The sequence below is a fragment of the Brachyhypopomus gauderio genome, chromosome 16 (assembly GCF_052324685.1).
Source record: "Brachyhypopomus gauderio isolate BG-103 chromosome 16, BGAUD_0.2, whole genome shotgun sequence".
NCBI lineage: Eukaryota > Metazoa > Chordata > Actinopteri > Gymnotiformes > Hypopomidae > Brachyhypopomus > Brachyhypopomus gauderio.
The window spans coordinates 21,027,751-21,048,202 of NC_135226.1; the positions used below are offsets into that span (position 1 = coordinate 21,027,751).

Below are 20,452 nucleotides of genomic sequence, written 5' to 3' on the forward strand. Positions count from 1 at the left end.
CCGGAAAACAAGAGGGCTCTCTCAGATCTGAGGTCGCAGCCCTGGCCTCTGTAAATACCAACCTGTTGATTCAGCTTACAGAGCTCATCAGTCAGCGGGGGGGGGGGGGGGGGGGGGGCTCATCCCATACGTGCCTCTCCAGTACAGCAGGGACCGACAGGCCACACCTCGCAACCATCAGCAGCACCGCTACTGGACAGTGTTGACTTCAGACTGGAACCATTACCAGAGACATGGGAACATGCCTCCAGCTACGAGGAGTGTGGGGTAGTCTTAACTCAAACCTCCATCTACGAGGAGTGTGGGGTAGTCTTAGCTCAAACCTCCATCTACGAGGAGTGTGGGGTAGTCTTAGCTCAAACCTCCATCTACGAGGAGTGTGGGGTAGTCTTAACTCAAACCTCTAGCTACGAGGAGTGTGGGGTAGTCTTAACTCAAACCTCTAGCTACGAGGAGTGTGAGGTAGTCTTAACTCAAACCTCCAGCTACGAGGAGTGTGGGGTAGTCTTAACTCAAACCTCCAGCTACGAGGAGTGTGGGGTAGTCTTAACTCAAACCTCCAGCTACGAGGAGTGTGGGGTAGTCTTAGCTCAAACCTCCATCTACGAGGAGTGTGAGGTAGTCTTAACTCAAACCTCCAGCTACGAGGAGTGTGGGGTAGTCTTAACTCAAACCTCCATCTACGAGGAGTGTGGGGTAGTCTTAACTCAAACCTCCATCTACGAGGAGTGTGGGGTAGTCTTAGCTCAAACCTCCATCTACGAGGAGTGTGGGGTAGTCTTAGCTCAAACCTCCATCTACGAGGAGTGTGGGGTAGTCTTAACTCAAACCTCCAGCTACGAGGAGTGTGGGGTAGTCTTAACTCAAACCTCTAGCTACGAGGAGTGTGAGGTAGTCTTAACTCAAACCTCCAGCTACGAGGAGTGTGGGGTAGTCTTACTCAAATGTGAGGAGTGTGTGGAGCAGCCGTATAAACTTTGTCCTCTACATGCAAGAACAAAACCATCCTGCATCACGCCATCCCCCACCGGCGAGAGAAACCCAGCTACCCACCGCATGTCAGAAAACACCTGGCACAAGCTCTCGCCGCCACAGACAGGCAGCAGAGTGCAGAGGAGTGAAGAGGAAGAGTGAGGAGGAGGAGTGACGCGGAGGAGTGCGCAAGACATGCCGATGGCCCCCCGGCTAAAAGCACTGTCCCACATTCCTCTCGCATATCTGGGGCGGCTGAGCTCAATGTCATTTGGCATGGAGGGATGTTGGTGGTGGGGTGTTAGAGAGATAGAGAGAGAGAGAGAGATAGAGATAGAGATAGAGATAGAGATAGAGATAGAGATAGAGAGAGAGATAGAGAGAGAGAGAGAGAGAGAGAGAGAGAGAGAGAGAGAGAGAGAGAGAGAGACAATGATAGAAAGAGAAGAGGAGAGAAGAACAGGTTGGCACATGAAGGGTACCAGAACCAAAATAATTACCTGTCACACTAGTGATAGAATGAGCAGTCATTGTTGCCAGTTAAATAAAATAGCCTGGTAAGATGAATGACTCTCTCTCTCTCTCTCTCTCCCCATCTCTTTGTTTCCCTGTGCTATTTCGCTCTCACTGTCTGATGCTGTCAAACTGCTTGCATTCGAAGATAATGACATGCTGATAATGAGAGAAACACCAAACCCTGCCATGACTTGAACAGACAGCTTCAGACCTTAGGACAGATCAATATATACCCACTAGACAGTACATTTCACCAGCAGCGCACGCCTTCAAACAGAAGGACATCTTCATACTCTTAAAAAGGCACTACTGCATGTCTGAGAGCGGTGTGCTTTTGTAGGAGGACTGCGTGGACTGGAGCAGGCGTAGCGAAGCTCGAAGCCGCGAGCGCTAGCAGCTCTGAGGTGCGGTGTGGGGAGTCGGCCCCCGGGAGGGCTACAGTCATTCCTCAAATCCCACCGAGACACATTCAGCCATCACGCCCCGTGACAAAACAAACAAGATCTGTGAGGATTGGAGCATGGCCAAGTTTTGTGAGCCGGGAAGGGAGGGAGGGGGGGAGATAAATAAATCTTCATCCATCAGACTGCATCATGCTACCCAGAAGCTATTAGCGCTCTGAGATCTAAGCCCCCCCTGCCAGCCTCGTGCGGCACACAGGCAAATTAAATTACTGTCTCAAATGGAGCAGCCGTGGTCCTCTGGCCCGTCCTACTGTATAAGGAGAGACGAGGGAGGTTGTGCTGAACCACAGTATACGTGTCCTCTTGTCACAGACACCTTATGTGCTGCTATATAATGACTTCCATATTTATCCTGTGGGTTCAGGCCAGTTGCTTCCACCTGGCAGTCACAGTCTCTCCAGACAGAGAGGAGAGCTATTAAGAACTTGTCAAGTGTGTCATATGTGTCTACGAGTCTGGAGAGTGTGAGGGACGATATGGAGTTGGGGGTGTGAGTTCTTAGTCACGCTCCCAACTGATGGCTTTACAATTATTTTGCCATAAAGAAGAGTAAAATGATTTTAAGCCTTCAGTAACACACTGGGCAGTTTAGAACAGCAGGGGCTTCCTGTTTGTGTTTGTTTGTTTGTTTGTTTAACACACACCACAATGCTGCAAAATGTCCTGTGTTGCATTTACATTTGGCACTGCAAAAATTCTTTGAACTTGAAATTTTCTTTGATGTGGCTAGAGTCACGTTCCAGACCATAATACCTTTTTATTTCTTTGGTTCTATACTTCAGAATATTTGCATATTTTTGCAGTAGGTGACCTGTATATGAATCACTGCCCTTACCAAACCACAAATATTAACAGTATCTCAAATGACTAAATGATTAAGCAAAAGACAGAACATACTGATGCATGCTATGTAACAACATTCAAAACACTTGACATCCGAGTTATTCTTTAAGCTTCGTCTTAAATCAGCGCCTCTGTGAATCAGAAACCCACATACACCTGCAGTTTTAGACTTCCAGTCAGTGTGCCATGATAACACAGCTAACCCATTACGTTAAGGGCTTTCTGGCGAGCTTAAAGGCTACGAGCTGATATGTCAGGCGGGAGTTCCCACGGCATTCCAGTGCTCTGGAGGTGATGATTAACAAGACGGGAACAGTGTTCACTCTTCTGTTCCACTGGCCAGTGGTTCAGCCCAAGTTTGGAAAGTATTTCTTAATCGCTTCATTCTTCAAAAAAAACTTTACACAAACGACAGCTTCCCATGTTGCAGATGGAAATGAGAGGACTTGGACAGTTAAGACAACCACCAAGAGGGAAGCTAGAAAGGAAGACGGATACACAGTGCCCTACTGGGAAAATCTGCTTTGGCTCAAAGTAAAGGGAAAATATCTCACCATGTGCCAGTGTATAACTGATCCCTGCCTCATACAACTCTACACACTAGATGGAGAATTCCACCGTTAACCTTTACCTATAATGAATCTACTACTGCCTCAGAGCAGAGGAATAATAAACATTCATATGCACTGTGCAATTATGACATTTTCTCCAAATTGGCCATAATTGTCAGCCAGTATGGGACAGACTGAAACACACTGCCGTCCGTTTGTAAACCACGTCCTTGACCACTAAAAGACGCGGTAACAGACTGAATTATTGACATAGGGTCCAACTGCATATGGACCTCGAGTGTACAGATGACTGGTAGTCAGTTACCATAGAAATAAATTTAAAAAAAGCACTGGGATAACTGGGAGTAAGTGCACAGCTTTGAAAAGACGAGACTGTCTGTCAGGTCGCTGCTGTGAACAGAAACTCTCCTCACAGTGCAAACAGGGGAAAGTGAAGGAACCATTACATTCCAAGGTAATTAAATTAAACCATTGAAATGTGGGCAGAGAAAAACAGAGTGACGCTGTGTGTTAAATGAGGGTGTACAGGAGAGGCCCAGGAGGACCGTTGATGGAGGAACGGGCCTGTATTAAGATGAAAGGGAGACTGAGCAAAGCTTCATTTGCCTGGTCCCTCAGGAGGGTATGCAATGCCACCATGGGCATCTCACATTTATCCAACATCAGCAGCTGCTCTCTCCTGCCCCCTACCCCCCCCCCCCCCCCCTCCTGCTGGGGCATTCAGCAGATTTTAATTTCACTTCTGGCTTCAGCGCTGCAGCCCCGGCTCCGGTCACACAATGGCCAGGGTTTCAAGTTGAACGTGAGAACCACCTCATCTCCTGACCCCCATCTGCATATGAATAGCCATGAGGAGGAGGGAAAAAAAACACCCAAAAAACGAGAGAACGGAAGGAGGGATGCGTGCAAATGAGAGAATGATGGCACATGGAGCAAAGCGCGACCGGTGGCTACGAGGTTCTAGTCTCAGACAGGACTTCTCACTTATGACTGAAATTCAAGGCGTTTTAAATCTAAAAAAGATTGCTGCATTCTCAATGCATTTTAATTGAATAAAGCTTACAACTTTAATTTCTCTCACAAAGCAGCACATGGCATTATAGTGGTAGAAAAAAAAATTCAGACATATAACCAAGACTAAATTGATGCCTCCTTTCAAGAACAATTTCAAAAACGGTTTAAAAGACACGTGCTTGTTCCTACCTCTCTCTCGCTGTGCTACACTGGGTGAGATGCAAATCGTGTTCAGAACAAAACTCAGTCATTTGGACATGGGCTCCAGCTATGTCCTGAGGGGCCCGTGTCCCTCGAACAGGACCCAGACAGCCGTTTGCTCCAAAACTCATCTTCACATTAGGCCGTTTATTGCCTGCGCTCAGTGGCTAATCTGTAGGCAGCCCCCAGATTGACCCCATTTATCAGGGGTCGATGTGCAGGGCTAGCTGGCCTGTTGTTGGGGGGTTGAGGAAAGGGGGAATGAATACAGTCGCACTGACCTGACTCCTCTCTCGGCACAGACTCAAAAGGGACCCCCGGTCGTGTTGCTTGGTTCCAGCTGCGAACAGAGAGACACTTCTTGTCATTCATGTAGAACACAAGACACAGTTCACGTAACAAATTGACCTGGCAGTCTCATAAAACTGGAACGATACAAGCAAAAAAAAGAACCAAAACAAACAAACAAACTCAATTGATTTTGCTGGCACCTGGGATTGGGCTTCTAGTCTCTACAGCATGAACAGCAGGTCATACTTGATCACAAACAAGTTCACAGCATGAACAGCAGGTCATACTTGATCACAAACAAGTTCACGGTAGTATGCATACTGAAGCTTGTCCAAAAGCTATTGTGAGTTTTTCTGTTTGCCAAAATGTACATTCTAGTAATCAGAGACCACAGAGAACTAAAACTCTTTCAGCCAACGACGTACACGACCACAGAGGAGAGGCAGAGATATACTGCATGATGTTTATCACCGTTACTCTGTTAGGACATGGCAGAAAAAGCTGCATCCATCTCCAGTCCGTCAAGCCGTTATTGGCTCTCCTCCCATTACCCTCTCCTCCGTCTCATCCACCTCCTCCATCTCCTCCAGCTTTTCAAGGCGAAATTACAGCTGGGTTTACTTGCTTACACTGCTGTGATGAATGTGTGATGTTATCAGATGCGGAAACAGAAGAGAATAGGTCTTACAGGCATGGAACATCACTGCAAAAAAAAAATAAATAAATAAAAACCCCTAAAGAAACCAATATGATTGTATATGCCTGCAGTAATCACTCTGAAAACGGCCATCTGTGACAGTAGCATGGATAAACACCGCATACTCCAGGGAAACTATACAGGCCATCATTTTGAGATTTAAGGATCCTTCTTTCTGTGGTTGATCCTTCCTTCCTCGCTCTCTGTGCACACTGGACTGAAGAAACAGCTCAGGGAATCCTCGTCTTATTATTGCCCCACACAGCTTTTATCATTCCCATAAATCCCCTCCAGCAGCGTTACCCCATAAAGAGGCAACCTGCGAACATGAGCCGCTCTGCACCCCACGGAGAGACAGCGAGGATAACTACAGGCACTATTACACAGGCTAATAGCAATCCTGTCCATTTGTCTGGGCTGGAGCCCGGCAGGAACCCAAGTTGGCAATGATTACTGCGGCTCCCATCAAGTTTAACTGATCATCAAAACATAATTGAAAGGCAACTAACAGCCCACTGTGACCCATCTGTGAACAGGCACTGAAACACCAGAAAGGTGAAGGGTAATTGGACCTAATGCTTTGCGAGATGCTTCTTTAAGTAGAAGATATGCTAAGGATCAAGTACCCAACCTTGCTGAATAAATGCATGCACAGAACATTAGGCACCGTGTACAATGAATTTTGTACATAAGGTTTTATTTTTTATATTTTTCTTTAGAACCCCATTGCATTTTCAACAGCCTGTTCCACTGGCTAATAAAAAAAAACATAAATGAAGAAAAGTAAATGTCAAAAGTCGGTCATTCAATCTAATTTCTGCAGAAGCTGCTGAGAATCTAGACAATTTTAGGTTGGAGAAGTACAAGACAACACGTGACCGTGCCAGAGCTTTGCTTTCTTGCTAAGCCAAGGTCAGAAATGAGATCTTGTGTATCTGCTTCTCAGCCTCCCACGGACCTACAAGTAGATTACTTACAAACAGAACAATAGCACAACGCCCCCTTACAGTGAGGTTTGTTTACTTTTCTCTTAACTCCGTTTTATGCTTAGCTTTCAAATCCTTCATTGGCACAGGTGGGAGTGGACAGAGAACAAAGAGGTCTAAGCTAATACTGGTTTTCAGTGTAAGCACATGGTTCTAGCAGAATGAGAAAGGAAACTCATCCTGGAGTCTACAGGGCGCCGTGCCTACAGGGCGCCGTGCCTTCACATTGTACGTGTTCAGCGTCAGGCCAGCAACAACTGAACTCTGTCACCCCACATTCAGAAACACGGGGCCGATGTCGGAGAGATAACTGTGCATGCAGGGTCCACGCTGGTCTGCTAGACCAAAAACTTGTTGAACCGACTTCATGACGGCTCTCTTGTGCTGGGGTGAACTAATAATAGGACATTGTTTTTAAACTTGGAAACCTCAGAGCGATCTTTGTGTTACTGTAAACGATAGTACTTTAATGTCCAACTGTAGCATCTTGTAAATCTTTATAAAAATCTATTGAATATGTTTAGAAATAAAAATAAAAGAGATAATAATAATACCCAATAAATAAGTTAACTGTTCAGCTGGAGTTACAGTGTAGTCACACTTTAAGTGAGTCTTACTGTAAGCACCATCACCGTGACATCAGGAGAGACGGAGTAGTCTCCAATAGGGACGCTGACCAGAGGTCTAACTCTTTGGTACTCTCTGGGTTTGCCTCACTGGAGAAGGGCAAACAAGAAGCCACGAGATTAATGTATCCAATCCAACTTTTGTGGAAACTGATGCCTTATTCAGCAGAGGCCAATAGCAATTATATGGGGGTCTGAATGCTCCCCGCCTTTGGACACAATGTGAAAATGTGTTTGTCTTTGACACTACGACAGGGAGCCTGAGGGACACATACTGCGTGATGTATGCTCCCTCAACAGGGGGTCGGTCTGCGTGGCGCGGAGGCAAAAGAGCCTGACCTCCCCAAACCTCTCGTCCATTATCTATTCAGGAGTGGGCTGAGAATATGCAGACAGCTCCTATACATTACTGTACTTCTGAAATGTGCCATGCAGCCTGTTTGTGAGGGTTTCTCATGCCTCAATAGACAGATTCAGCAATTCAACGCCGAGCTGTTGAATTGGGAAATTGTCATTCAATGGACCTTCAACAGCTTTCTCACAGCTTTTACACACACTACCCATAAAACCATTCAGGAGACACTACCAGAAAACACGCTTTAGCAGTCGTCAAAGCGCCAACCATGGATCAAAGGTTTTATTTAACAGATATGTTCAAACGTTTACTGTCATGTTATTTAGGACATGGGACTGACGATTAATCATCATATATGGTGAAAGGACAAACTTGTCTTGTGCGGCGTGTCAGCTGTCTGCAGACATGAGCAGAAGGGAGTGCAAGCTATGCTCAGAATGTTGTACCGACCAAACAAACAGCAGCTCAGTAGAACGGATCACAGTTTACACGTAGCGCCGATGCTGGGGGAAACTTCAGCCAATCAAAAGAACCTTTACTAACTAGACCAGGTATCACCAAATGGCGGACCACGGTCCGGATCCGGACCCGAACGCCGTCCTGTCCGGACCCAATCACATTCCTGATTAACTGGATACGGACCCAAATGCCAAAAAAATTTTAACGGGAGACTATATTTTAAACCGGAGAATTTATTTTCAGACGAGTGTTACGTTCACCCCCCCCACCCCCCCCGCTCAACAACTTTCGTTCGCCACCGCGGACCCGGACCTAAGGTCTGAGCTATCTGCCAAAAATGGACCGCGGAAAGATTTAATTGATTACCCCTGAACTAGACCAATGAGACACAAAACATTCCAACTACAACATGAATTATCACAGTGGTATTACACACTGTGGACACCATGATGAGTTCAGACCCAACCCAAGATTAGCAAAAGTCCAAAAACACTTAATGCATCTGGTAAGAGGCCCTCTGATCAAGCTTGGTGCAGGTGTGCGCAACTGTGCTCGAAACCGCACAGAGAAAGGTACCTCTCGAGGAGTCAATATGTAGATGACTGGTTTAACTGTTAACATTTTCACAACTTTCAACCTGAAGAAATGCAGCTAGCTAGGCATCAATTTGATGTCATGGGGACATTCTTTAGGTGACCACTATAACCAATATAAGGACAAAGCCACACCTTTAAATCCACTGTGGGAGTCCATATGTTGGCATGTTGTAGAGCTACCGGACACTAGACAGTAATGAAAGAGCAACGTCCACCCAGGTCATCCAACACTGAGACCTGAGACTGGGATTTAGATCTCTCACTAATGTAATTCAAACCATTACACTTCCAGTAAAGAGTACAGATGTTTTCATCTGTACATCATCTACTGAATAAAGGGAGTGTAACTGCAACAGTGACGTGTTGTTTAGTGGGTCATCTAAGGTCTAGATAGTCTATGTATAGACCCATATATATATATATATATATATATATATATATATATATATATATATATATATATATATATATGTGTGTGTGTGTAGATAGTGAGAGATGGAGGGAGAGAAGTATAGTGCACAAGGTTTCCATAGAAACATCACATCAGACAGAGACTTGTCATATGCGTACAAGGACAAATTTTACGCATGATAGTGTAACTGTTAATAAATATAATAGCGTGCCTGTATATAAACTGATGAAAATATGATCGATACTGAGACCTCACTTTTAGAATAAAAAGATGTTGCTCTGTAAATATACCAAAAACATTAATAACAACAACAACACCACCAGCAACAACAGGTGTAGGAACTGCTTCATCTCACACTACAATTCCATTTTCTTATCTCACCCATGTGGCCAAAGACAAATACCTGCTCAGATTTCTTTACACCACAGACAGCTGTTTCTTCTTATAGCAACATTCTAAAATTATCGCGCGTGATTCAGAGCTACAGAACAGCTGGAGGACTCTAGTGAAATGCAGAATGCCGTCTCAGAGCTCCCAGTATGTCCACACGTCCGCCCACCTCATTACCCAATTCCACCCCATTAACCCCCCTCACCGGCACATAAACAGCAGCATAAATCCATACAAACTTCACGTGTCAGGTGAAAAACTGAAAGAAGCAGCAAGTGAAAGATTATTTTCCCCTTTGAGACCCCTTCACAAAATACTGACCAAAACTGCAGGCTCCTGGTTGACTCCCTCTCCTTCTTCCTCAGATTTCACACCTTCTGGTCTGAAGTTTCTCTCTCCGGAGTCTCAGAAGCAGAAGCAGTATTGGGGGGGGGGGGGGGGGGGGGGGGTCTTCAGAGATTTGGTTTTATTTCTCTTCTTTTCATTTTTAGAGTTCCCTTTTCAGGATAAATCCACTAGCCATCCCTCCGCACCCCCCCCCCCCCCCCCCCCCCTTTTGCCAGCAGGATGTAAAATAGACGTGGGCAATGAGAGAATGCGAGACATAGAAGTGGTACAGAAACAAAATAAAAAGTCAGCAGTAGAGGTTCAGCTCCCTCCGGTTCAGATTCAAAGGCTGGGTTTGGGGGGGAGCACAACCAGCCCGGCGAGCATGCTCTAAAGCGAAAGACACTTATACGCACATGACTTCCTTCTCCAGCCTCTGGTCTCAACCTCCCCCCCCCTACAACACTCCTCCCCCACCTCTCAGTCAAACAAGAATCAGGAATGCAGCTCAGGCTAAAGTCCAGGCTCTGCACCTCCCCATCAAGGAGAAAGTGCCCATCGGATCAATAACATTCAACTGCCCAAGGCAAGCGAGTTAACACAGTACTGCTCCTCTCTTATGAGCTCACACAGCCCATCAGGGTTTCCCAGCACTCGGACTCTGACCAGACTTTTCTAAAAACGATGGAAATGACGGGGAGCTTTATGTTGGCCTTAACAGCGTAAGCACCATTTCAGGAACAGAGCTAGAGTCCATAACTGATGCCCACATATGGTTTTCTTATGGCTCATGTACTGAAAAAGAGTCCATAATTATGATAACATCAAACCAAATATTGAACACTGACTTAATTAGCTACCAATTAAGTAATTAATTATTAATTTTATGTTGAGTACAGAAATAAACTATGTTAAATCACCATAATGAACTTTATCTACACATAAAAACATAATACCATTATTTTGTCTATAATTACATGCGTTTCTCTCCGTGTGTGTGTGTGTGTGTGTGCGCATGCATGTGGGTGTGTGTTGTAGTCTGCTCTGCATTCTGTCCTAAATATGTGAGCCTCTGTCTGGACTCCCCAGATAAGCACCTTGTCTTGGACTATAAACAGTTCTATTTGCCATTTGACTAACCTTCCAGATGAGGCTTCAGTTTGCCAAGTATAGTGTTACAAACCACTGCAGCTTACATGCAAGCTTGTGTGTGTCTTTTTTCACACTTGTACAGATATACACAACCGCACAGACACTCGGCACAGTCCTCATACAAAATTCACCTCCATGGACTGACACTCCATATCCCGAGATCTCTCTCTCTCTCCTAAACACAGTCTGGGTTGGTAAGGCATCCTGGCAAACAAGATGACTATACAAATGTGATTAAACAAAAAAAGAGTGAGAGGTTTTATTGGGAAGAACCGGACTGCTGTTCAGGGGTCTGTCTGCACAGGGCTGGCCGTGTTCGTCCTGCGAGGATCGAGCAGTAGTGGTTAGCTCTCAACAGCGCTGTGGCACGTACATAATCATGTGACACAGGGCTTTAGTGTTTCCCTTCTCTTCACACTGACACGTTTGCCCGGCACTGCATTAAGGCACTTGCCAGTGCTGCTTTGTCTGAAATTATGTTTTGACAGGCCTCATATACACTGGGGAATGCATTCAGGAGCCATCACTCTCCCATATTCATAAAGCTGTTGTGTGGTATGTGAAGGTTCACTTCCCCAGCATAGAATGAAAACCAAAAAATAAGAACTCTTCTGCCACAGTGGAAACGTACTGTATCTTAAGAAGATCTCATGCTATTAACCGTTCCTTGCAGTTGAATCTCATGGTATTGCCAGTAGAATATCTTCTTAAAAACTTCATTTTAGCTTAATATTAACTTCATTTACAACATGGAAGACTAACTTCTATGTTAAATTGAGGTTAAACAGTCAGGCAAGCATGCAAGATGTCTGTGGTCTTCTTTGGTTTCTTTCTTATCGTCTCTGTCTATACTTCTTTCATTTGTGTACTCTATATAACAAGTTCTAGAATAGAGTTTCTCAAACAAGAATATTACATCACATTATGTCATGTGTTTTTTTTTTTTACTGTACCTCAATGTTGTGCACTAGACACTCATTTTAAGTCACTCTGCATATCAGACTTATTGTTATTTTATAACAATACACACATTCATGACACTTCAATCTTTTGGGGCATGTTTATTGGTATTTCAACGTGAAAGAGTTTGTGTGGATCACAGTAGCAGCGTTGACAATGACCGTTTTGTATTTTCCCCATTTCATATTATGCAGCTTAAAATTCTATGTATTTTCTTGTAAAACATTCACACAACATTTTGTGAGATACGTTTTAAATCAACTGTTAATTGTGACTACCAGCACCAGATTATAGTGATGGAAAGTTTCAGGACAGACATAATTATGTAAAAAATTAAAAATTAAAAACCATAACAAATCTCCCTCCATGTGTCATTAGACTGCATTGATGCCGTTATAGTGCCAGTTCCTATACCACAAATCAAATAACCTAATCTAAATATATTGAAGCAACAATAAGAAAGCACTTTTGGCCTAATGAAAGAGCAAAAGCAATAACAATACGTGTTGTTAATGGCTTAGAGTGCTTAAATTATGTTGGAAAAGAGCGAAAAGAAAAAATAATTTACAAAAACAATTGTTAAACAAATAGGTTTTCAAATTTTAATAAAGTGACTGAATTACTGACTGAAAGGTCTGTTGGGAAACTCACTTCAGAAGCATGGCACAAAGAGGGTGGTCCTCCAGAGAGGTTCATTTAGCTCGGTGCAGCTAAGGTTTAGGAGCAGTACTGAACCAGGGACTGGGGGTCAAGGCTGCAAGTGCGAGGGCCATGTACTATTCTCAAATTTCATGGAAACAAGAAATTTAATAACATTTAGGGAACTAATAAGAAACTACAGCATTAATGAGAGAGAGACAGGAACGCTATAACCTTGCTTGTCCACTCCCATAAAAATCATAGCAGCTCAGTTATTAAGTTCTTAAACTTTTCATTATCTGGTTGAAAGACAAAAGCACATGAAACATGAAAAGAATTTCAATAAACCAATCCTCAGCTACTGAGCAACAGGACTGTGTGTAGTTTTATCCATGCTGTTATGTTATTTAAGCATGTTATAATGGCACAAATATTAGTTATATTAGTATTGTAATGAAAATAAATTCTATGATTCATAATCACTAGCCTGAGAGGTGAACTGAATGAACAAAAGGCCAAGAATTGAACTTTAATTCTATATAGTTTCATCTAAACTGCTCAAAAGACCCATCCATGTAATAAAACTAAAGCCACTTGCTTTGCTTCCTTCTGTACAGATCAGATGCATGCCATCGATAAAAATGCATTTTATGTCACTGAACCTAATGTTGTAAAACTGTCAATGTCTTCTGAGATGGAGCATAATCTGATGCTAATAGAAAGGAATTGTCTGCATTTATTATTACTTAGTTTTGCCACTAATTAATAAAAAAATGTATTAATTGGCATTGCATTGTGGTCAAAAAGTCTGACATTTTTGGAGTAATTACCTGCTGCCATTATTGGATCTATCAGAAGTGAAAAGCCTGGCTTCAAAAAGTTAAACTCCAAACTACATGGATTTGCAATGTTTAAGCCTGTAGGCATAACTAATTAGTGAAACTTACTGTGTGATGCAAGATATTTTACTTTTTGAACCTGAACTTTCACAGCGGTTTTTCAGACTTATGGGCCATTATAACCACCTTAGGTGCTACTGAAGGTTCAAAACTGTAGCAAAAAGCAGGTACAAATGACCAGTGCACTGAACAGAATAAGCTGCACTATTATGAACTTGGAGTAGACTATACCGTGAATCATAACAGCAAGCTCACTTGACCTCTGCGTTTCCTGCGAGTAAAAATAAAACTCTAAAAAGCCAAAAGCAAAATGAGGGAGAAAGCTGAAGAATATTGGCTGGGCTCTTCAGAAGTGGAGACAGCCCCACAGCACAAACACACTCAAGTGTGACGCAGAGTTGGACTTTTCTTGCTGAACAGTTAACATATTTTATCCTGATACTCATTATAGCGAACATCAACATACAATTTATTACCTGAGATTGTTTTACATTTTAAAACCCAAGACATAATTTTGGGGTACAGTTAAGTGTCAGAATGACCAGCCAGTCTCATAGCTAAACCTAATTATTGCACCAACTCCTCAGTAACCATGACTATTAATGTTAGATATACAAAATAAAGATTTTATTTTCATAACTATTAACTAAGTTGGAGGAAACTATGGAAGTCACTAAATTCCACTTAAATAGCTCTTGAATATCTACGCTTGCAAGCATAAGATTTATTCATTACAAAATGTTCCTCTATGAGTTGCAATAGCAAATTTCCACCAGAGAGTTGCAAATTCCCAATTCCCAATATGTCAAATCAAGTGCTTCTCGGCAGGGCTGACCCAAAAACCAGTCTCGGGCCCTCAACTGAATAGCCTAATAGAGGCTGTAAGTGTGTAGAAGGATCACTCAACAGAAGTGCACACTACAAGACCACGTACAATGAAAGGTGGAGGATGTCGGGTAGATTTCCTACATCATGAAGGTTTCTCCTATGATGACATGTCGGACATGCTTCCTCAAAACATCAGTGTCAACAGTGGCCATGTCAATATCAATATCATTCTCATTCTGATACAATGTCCAGTTTCAGATCAACTTAATGGCAATGAAACAACAATGAATTGTACTTAAAAAAAAAAAGCAGAATATAAAATGTCACATTTAATGAGCAAAAGCGACTTGTTTAAAGTAGTTTAACATGTCTTTTAATTTAAGTCCAGTTTATCTACTTTTAGGTATTCTACACGCAGTGCTTATTGTATTCTGGAGTTTCTAGTGATGGCTAGTAAATATGCTTAACCCTCATGTTGATAAATGGCATGTTGAATCTCTGTGGTGGTAGCAAAGACAATTTTGAGAAATTCCCAGCACCTTTACTTAATGGACCTCTGAAGGTCCCCCATCCATATCAACTGGACACTATGTATGGTGTACTGAACATACAAAAAATAACAAAAGACAAAAATATATATACAAACAGCACATCATGATTTTCCATCCAGCTTTAACTTTAGCATTAAGCAATTGTGGAATACTGACTCAAACAAATGAACAGTTTTCATTATGAGGAGATGATTTAGAATAAATATTATGCCAAAGAAACACCCAGGGAAACACTCAAAATTGATTAGGGTGACATCAGCTCTGCGTGTTGATGCATTTGTGGTCTTGGAATTACTTTTGCTGAACCACTTATCCAGGGAAACTGTCTGCATTCAAACCAGGTTGTGCAACGAGGACGTCAGTCCTCATGAGAAATGTCTTCTTTCTGTCTCCCTCCAGGTCCCTTGCTGTCTTTCCGTCCCTCATTGACCTTAGTTTGTCAGTCCACAGCTGCTCATTACTGAAGTCGTTGTCACCGTACACATCACCCAATGACACCCCCACAGGATATGTCTCCTTGTTCTTTAGTGTGGTCACAGACTGTATACAGCCTAGAATTATGACACACTTCAAATGTACTCAATGTAATTGTCTGGGACATTGTACAACATACACACAAACAGCAGACATACATAACTTTAACAAGTAATTATATCTGTGAATCATCATCATTGTGTAGTGCCTGTAGTGTCACTGTATCTGTGACCATCTCTGTGATATTCTTTTAAAATATACAGAAAGGGAGCTGTACAGATAATACTAGAGCGTTCTCAGTGCTATTCAAAACCCTAAAGGAGTGTGGGAAACTCCTCAAACACTCTTGTCTCATATGGACATCAGCCTAAGTGCATCTTAGATTATATCCATTCAGAACAACAAAGGCTGTGAAGTTAATACTGAAAACTTCATCCTGAAAATACTGATGCATATTACAGAAACAAACATAGTGAGGTCAATTCTCCGCTATGAATACACCACTTAAACATTCTGACAGAAACCCCACTGAACTCGGCTCTCTTTGGCCAGGGTCTAAATGACTGCAGGGAAAGGGAATTAAAGATCGGACGGGTCTCGCCTTGTCTGTGGATCTGTCCAAGGGGTCAAAGGCCATTGGGAAACAAAAGCAGGCGTGAGCACTTGCGCTGAAGTGAAGGTGGTGCCATGACTGAACAAGAACAAAACCACCTATAGGCAGGAGGAGGGGAGGGGCCCCGTCAACAAGGTGACCAAAATACAAGCACAAGGCTCAAGACACTTCAAAGCCTAAATATAAAGCCTGTTAAAAGCCTTAAGAGACTCCAGCATGAGAGCAGTCTGTGCTCCTAGCCCCCTGCCCGATTAGCCACTTTTAATGGCTACTCCAGGCAGACAAGCAGCCTGCATTGTCTGCACACGTGAACTACAAGCAGCTCAAAAGGTGGAGAATTTACTGCCTTAGCCATGTAGACCCATCCTCCAGCACACCAGTCATGCAAGACCCGTATTCCAGCACACCAGTGTGGTCTATTAAGCGACAACAGCATTCAAGTGAGCCAAAAGTCCATTTCAGCAAAATCAACAATGAATGTCCAACGTCAGGGCTTGAAACAAGACTATTCCAGTGTCAACTATACACACAATTAAAAAACATTATCATTTGTATGCCAGTTTCTCTCTCTGCCTTGATATTCATTCATTGTAGTCAGATTCATCAAATTGTATCTGCAAATGTAGATGAGGAATGTGTTTTTTTTTTTATTAATGACCAAAAAAAATAAAAAATAACAAAAATACAGCAAAAGTGTGGATAATTTGCCCCTAGTCCTTCTAGCACACATCTCAGGTTACACTATGTACAATGCAATTGCATTTTAAGTGTTATTAAGTGCATTTACAGCATAAATCTATGTTAAACAACCTGACATTTGGACAAAGACATCACTCATGAGACACCAGTAAAGGTTGAAACACACAGAGGTTGTGCACACAGACTACAGGACAACACTGCCATCCGGAAGAGGGCACTGCACGTTACAGCCCACTATAAAACGTACAGCATCCAGTTATGCACAGCTACAGGGCAGCTAATAAAGTCATCACTCGGAGTACAGGCCTGGCTGACTCTAGCAAGAAGCAATTCTGCCATCTTTTTACAACCACAATACAGCCTACTCATGGATCCAGATTACTTAAAATGTTAAGTGTCTAAACTTAAAGTGTCTAAAGACACAATTTACCATAGCCCTGAGACACAATACTTCTGTAAGTCCAGTGTGAGATTAGCTAGAACTGTTACAGCAGCTAAAACTGTCCCAAGATGCAAATGGTTTCTGAGCCAGCAAAATAAAAAAAAAAAAAAAAAAAAAAAAAAACAGCAACTACAAACTAAATGAAGCTGCCTAAAATATTAGCACTTCCACTCGGTCCTAGACTGGCAGTTATGTTCATTCTCCGAGTGCAGAAACCTTATACCTCAGGATACTTCTATGGTTTTGACACAGAGACGAAGAGCTGCAGAAGATCCACACTTCTCATACGAATACTACCATTCGAAAAGCCGAACTCACATTCTCACCAACAAAAAAGCTTAAAAAAAATATCACACTGCTAGACGCAATAATGGCAAAGAACAGAACACAGTCAGGTCTGTCGCTCAGCGCAGTAATACGGCACAATACAGTGATGCATTAATAATATAAAGCTCTACTGCCTCCTACTGACAGTGAACAGAATAAGTTTTTGTTATGCAACAATTAACTATATTTGATATTTAAGAATAAAGATAAGCCGGTTAGAAATGACTATTTCAGATCACTTATAGAGTAAACTGAAATGTAGTCATGGTGATGAGTGCGGACCTAACACAACATTAAATGAAAGATTGAAATTTTAGATTTAGGTTTCTGTAAAAGCATTTCAAGCATGATTATGTATTTGCAGTTCACTGATCTAAATTATATGAGAATGAAGCTCAGAAACATTCACAGCATATTCAAACCACCTACCTGGACAACCACTCACATCCTGCAGAGAGGCATGGTGTCAGTAGCAGGTTTTCGAGTTCTTCATGCAGGGTTCACACTTGAGACAGCTCCCCAAATCACTCGTTCCTGCTGCTGGGACAGTCTGAATCTGTGACAAACAAAAATGAAATGAAGGCTGTGTAATAAACTTTAAAGTATTTTAACAGGCTGAACATGAAATTAAAACAAAATACACTGTTGATATAAAGAAAATAAACACTGCAAGAAGAGTTCTTTGGAAATCTCTGCAAGCGATCTAAAGACTCTTTGCTTTGTGTTGCCTTTGTTGCTCTAATAAGACTAATATATGTCCATCCTTTAAGTAGGCATTTTCTCTCCTGCTTTCTCTCTCTTTCTTTGACTGAAACTGAAATCAATCGTCACGCAATTAAGGAATGTGGATCCGTCGACCAAAGTGCATGGAGGAAGGGTATTAAACAAATGTCCAATAAGAGGTTCAATAACACCAATAACAATGTTGAGTGGCAACTACAGTACTCTTAAAATTGGGCTAGACATTTATGTGCCAGCTGGTTTATTTTTGTTGAGACGCAATCTCCAATATTGGCAAAGGACATCAGCGATCGCTCAAATGTCTGGCGGCTGCATATTGACTGTCCACAGGAGGGGGAGCAAGAGAGGCAAATAGACCGTTTGAAAGTTATAGCTCCTTTCAAACAGTTTAAAGAGGAACAAACACGAGGAATGGGAAAGTGCTGTCTCGAGAGGCTCCGTCACCGATAATTAGCGATCAATCACGAATTAGTTTAAAAGCTTGAAAAGAACACCGAGAGCATTATTAGATTGCAGCGATTCAGAGCTCTCCAATAACGACTCTGATTTTTAGGGGAAAGAAACGCTGTAGCCGTTTATAAGCCTCCTCTTTTGCCAATCACTCCCATAAATCAAGGGGAGATCCAACCGGACCAAAACTGGGAGACCACAGGTGCTGGTTGGGAGGCCGGGGGACGAGGCTGCTGGTAGCATGTATAATTAGTCTGTAAGGATTTTTAACAACATGCATCGGCTTCATTACAGCTTGATTATTGCAGTTCAAGAACTAGATATTTCACACTGCTAAATCCAAGACACCCCTATACTTATAGCCTTAGAAAAGTGACCTATGTTGCTACAACAGCCCCTACAGTTATGTATCTAGCCATCATTTCTTACAAATTTCATAACATACAGTTTTACATGGGAATTGTCCTCCCATTACTGAACACAGGGTGCATTGTTAAATGCGTAAACTTAATTTTAGAAACCTACAGTCACAGTTCACTCAGCAACAGGTGAGCACACAGCAAATGACAGTAAGTGAAGTGTACACATAATGACCCTGGTCCTGAAACACAAATAATGTTCACAAACCACATGACCGAGGCAAATATGATTTGCATTTACTAATTTTCTAAAACATAGGCCTACTGCACCCCACAATAGCCTGCTTGATGCAGCTACATGGTTCAGTTTGCTGTTTTTCATTCATAATACTCAACAGAGTATCAGTGAAGCCTATTCCAGCCTCAGTGATGGTAGCTGACCTTAACATCCTCACATCGCCCTAAATGGGCAAATGCATGCCATTTGCCGCCAATCTATGCTGAAAATGCTACAAAGACAACCATGTTAAAGAGTAAACAATTATCTCCCATTGATCAAATCAGGCCAGAAATCACATAGGCCTACCTAATAGGTATGAGGGGAAACCACGAGAAAAGATGGTTCTGGTTAAATGAGGTCATTGTGAATGGAAATAAGAAAACCTACTGCTCTAGCTTTAAATCCCTTTGTGCCAAGACTGAGTCTTAAGCCCAATAAAGCAGAGACATGGTGACGAGAGCTCACCTCGCGCTTGCATCAGGACTCTGCAATACCCCCGTAGTTCCCCCAGCCACAACTACCCTAGTTATCTAACAAACAGCCTTCAACAGCCAGACAGCTGTCTGGATCTATTAAAACACCACGGATTTAAGGGTTTAAGGCTCTGGTGCAAAACTGGGTTTTGTTGATGTTTATTATTATTATTTAAACAAATTATAAAACAATTTAAATAAAACAAGTTTTGTAATTGTAATGTTTTTAAGATAAATAAATTTAAGTTAATGTGTTATGGAACAACAGGAGCCGATATTCAAACTTAAAATCCTAATAAAATCCTAAATTAGTCAGTTAACCGACGTTAATCAGGTAACTAACCTTATTAGCTTGTTAGCGAACTCCTAAATGTGAACAATTAAGTTATTTAAATATCTAACTATCTCATTAGCATATCTAACAAGGTAGTCGGCGAACAGAGATTGAAGCACCTCGCCGTTTAAAAACACTGTAGTTTAATTTGATCTGTTCATATCTCACCTTCACCACAGTTCATGACAGACGGAGGTTTTCGTCTTCTGTTTGTTGCTCTGTGTGGAATAATAATACTGCTGCATATCTGTCTTTTCTGTCTGATGTTGTTAGCTGGCTTGCTAGTGAAATCACAGCACTGTTGCTGCGGGTTTAACGCCAATAAGACGATTTTTAGTTTCAGATCGCGAGAGCTGCCCTTAGAAACTCTCAATGCACGTGACTCACACACGCGCGCGCGCTCACACACGTCCACACACAACACATCCACACACACACAAGATGTAGATATATATATATATATATATATATATATATATATATATATATAACTGACTCAAAAATTAAAAA

General features: G+C 42.3%; 1 long non-coding RNA gene across 14 annotated transcripts in view; it reads right to left on the reverse strand.

The window, feature by feature from the left end:
* The window catches only part of LOC143477708 (uncharacterized), a 70,115-nt gene extending 49,836 nt beyond the window's left edge, over positions 1-20,279 (reverse strand). For 4 of the 14 annotated variants that reach the window (XR_013121615.1, XR_013121613.1, XR_013121612.1 and 1 more), the window contains exons 1-3: positions 20,111-20,279; positions 17,735-17,861; positions 4,864-4,922 (exon numbers count right to left, since the gene is read on the reverse strand). This is a non-coding gene — a long non-coding RNA (uncharacterized LOC143477708). Of the gene's footprint in view, positions 1-4,863; positions 4,923-14,587; positions 15,302-17,734; positions 17,862-19,600; positions 19,837-20,110 lie in introns of those variants that run through there. The other 10 variants (XR_013121609.1, XR_013121611.1, XR_013121622.1 and 7 more) reach the window with 6 other exon arrangements.
* Between the last annotated feature and the right edge of the window lie 173 nt (positions 20,280-20,452).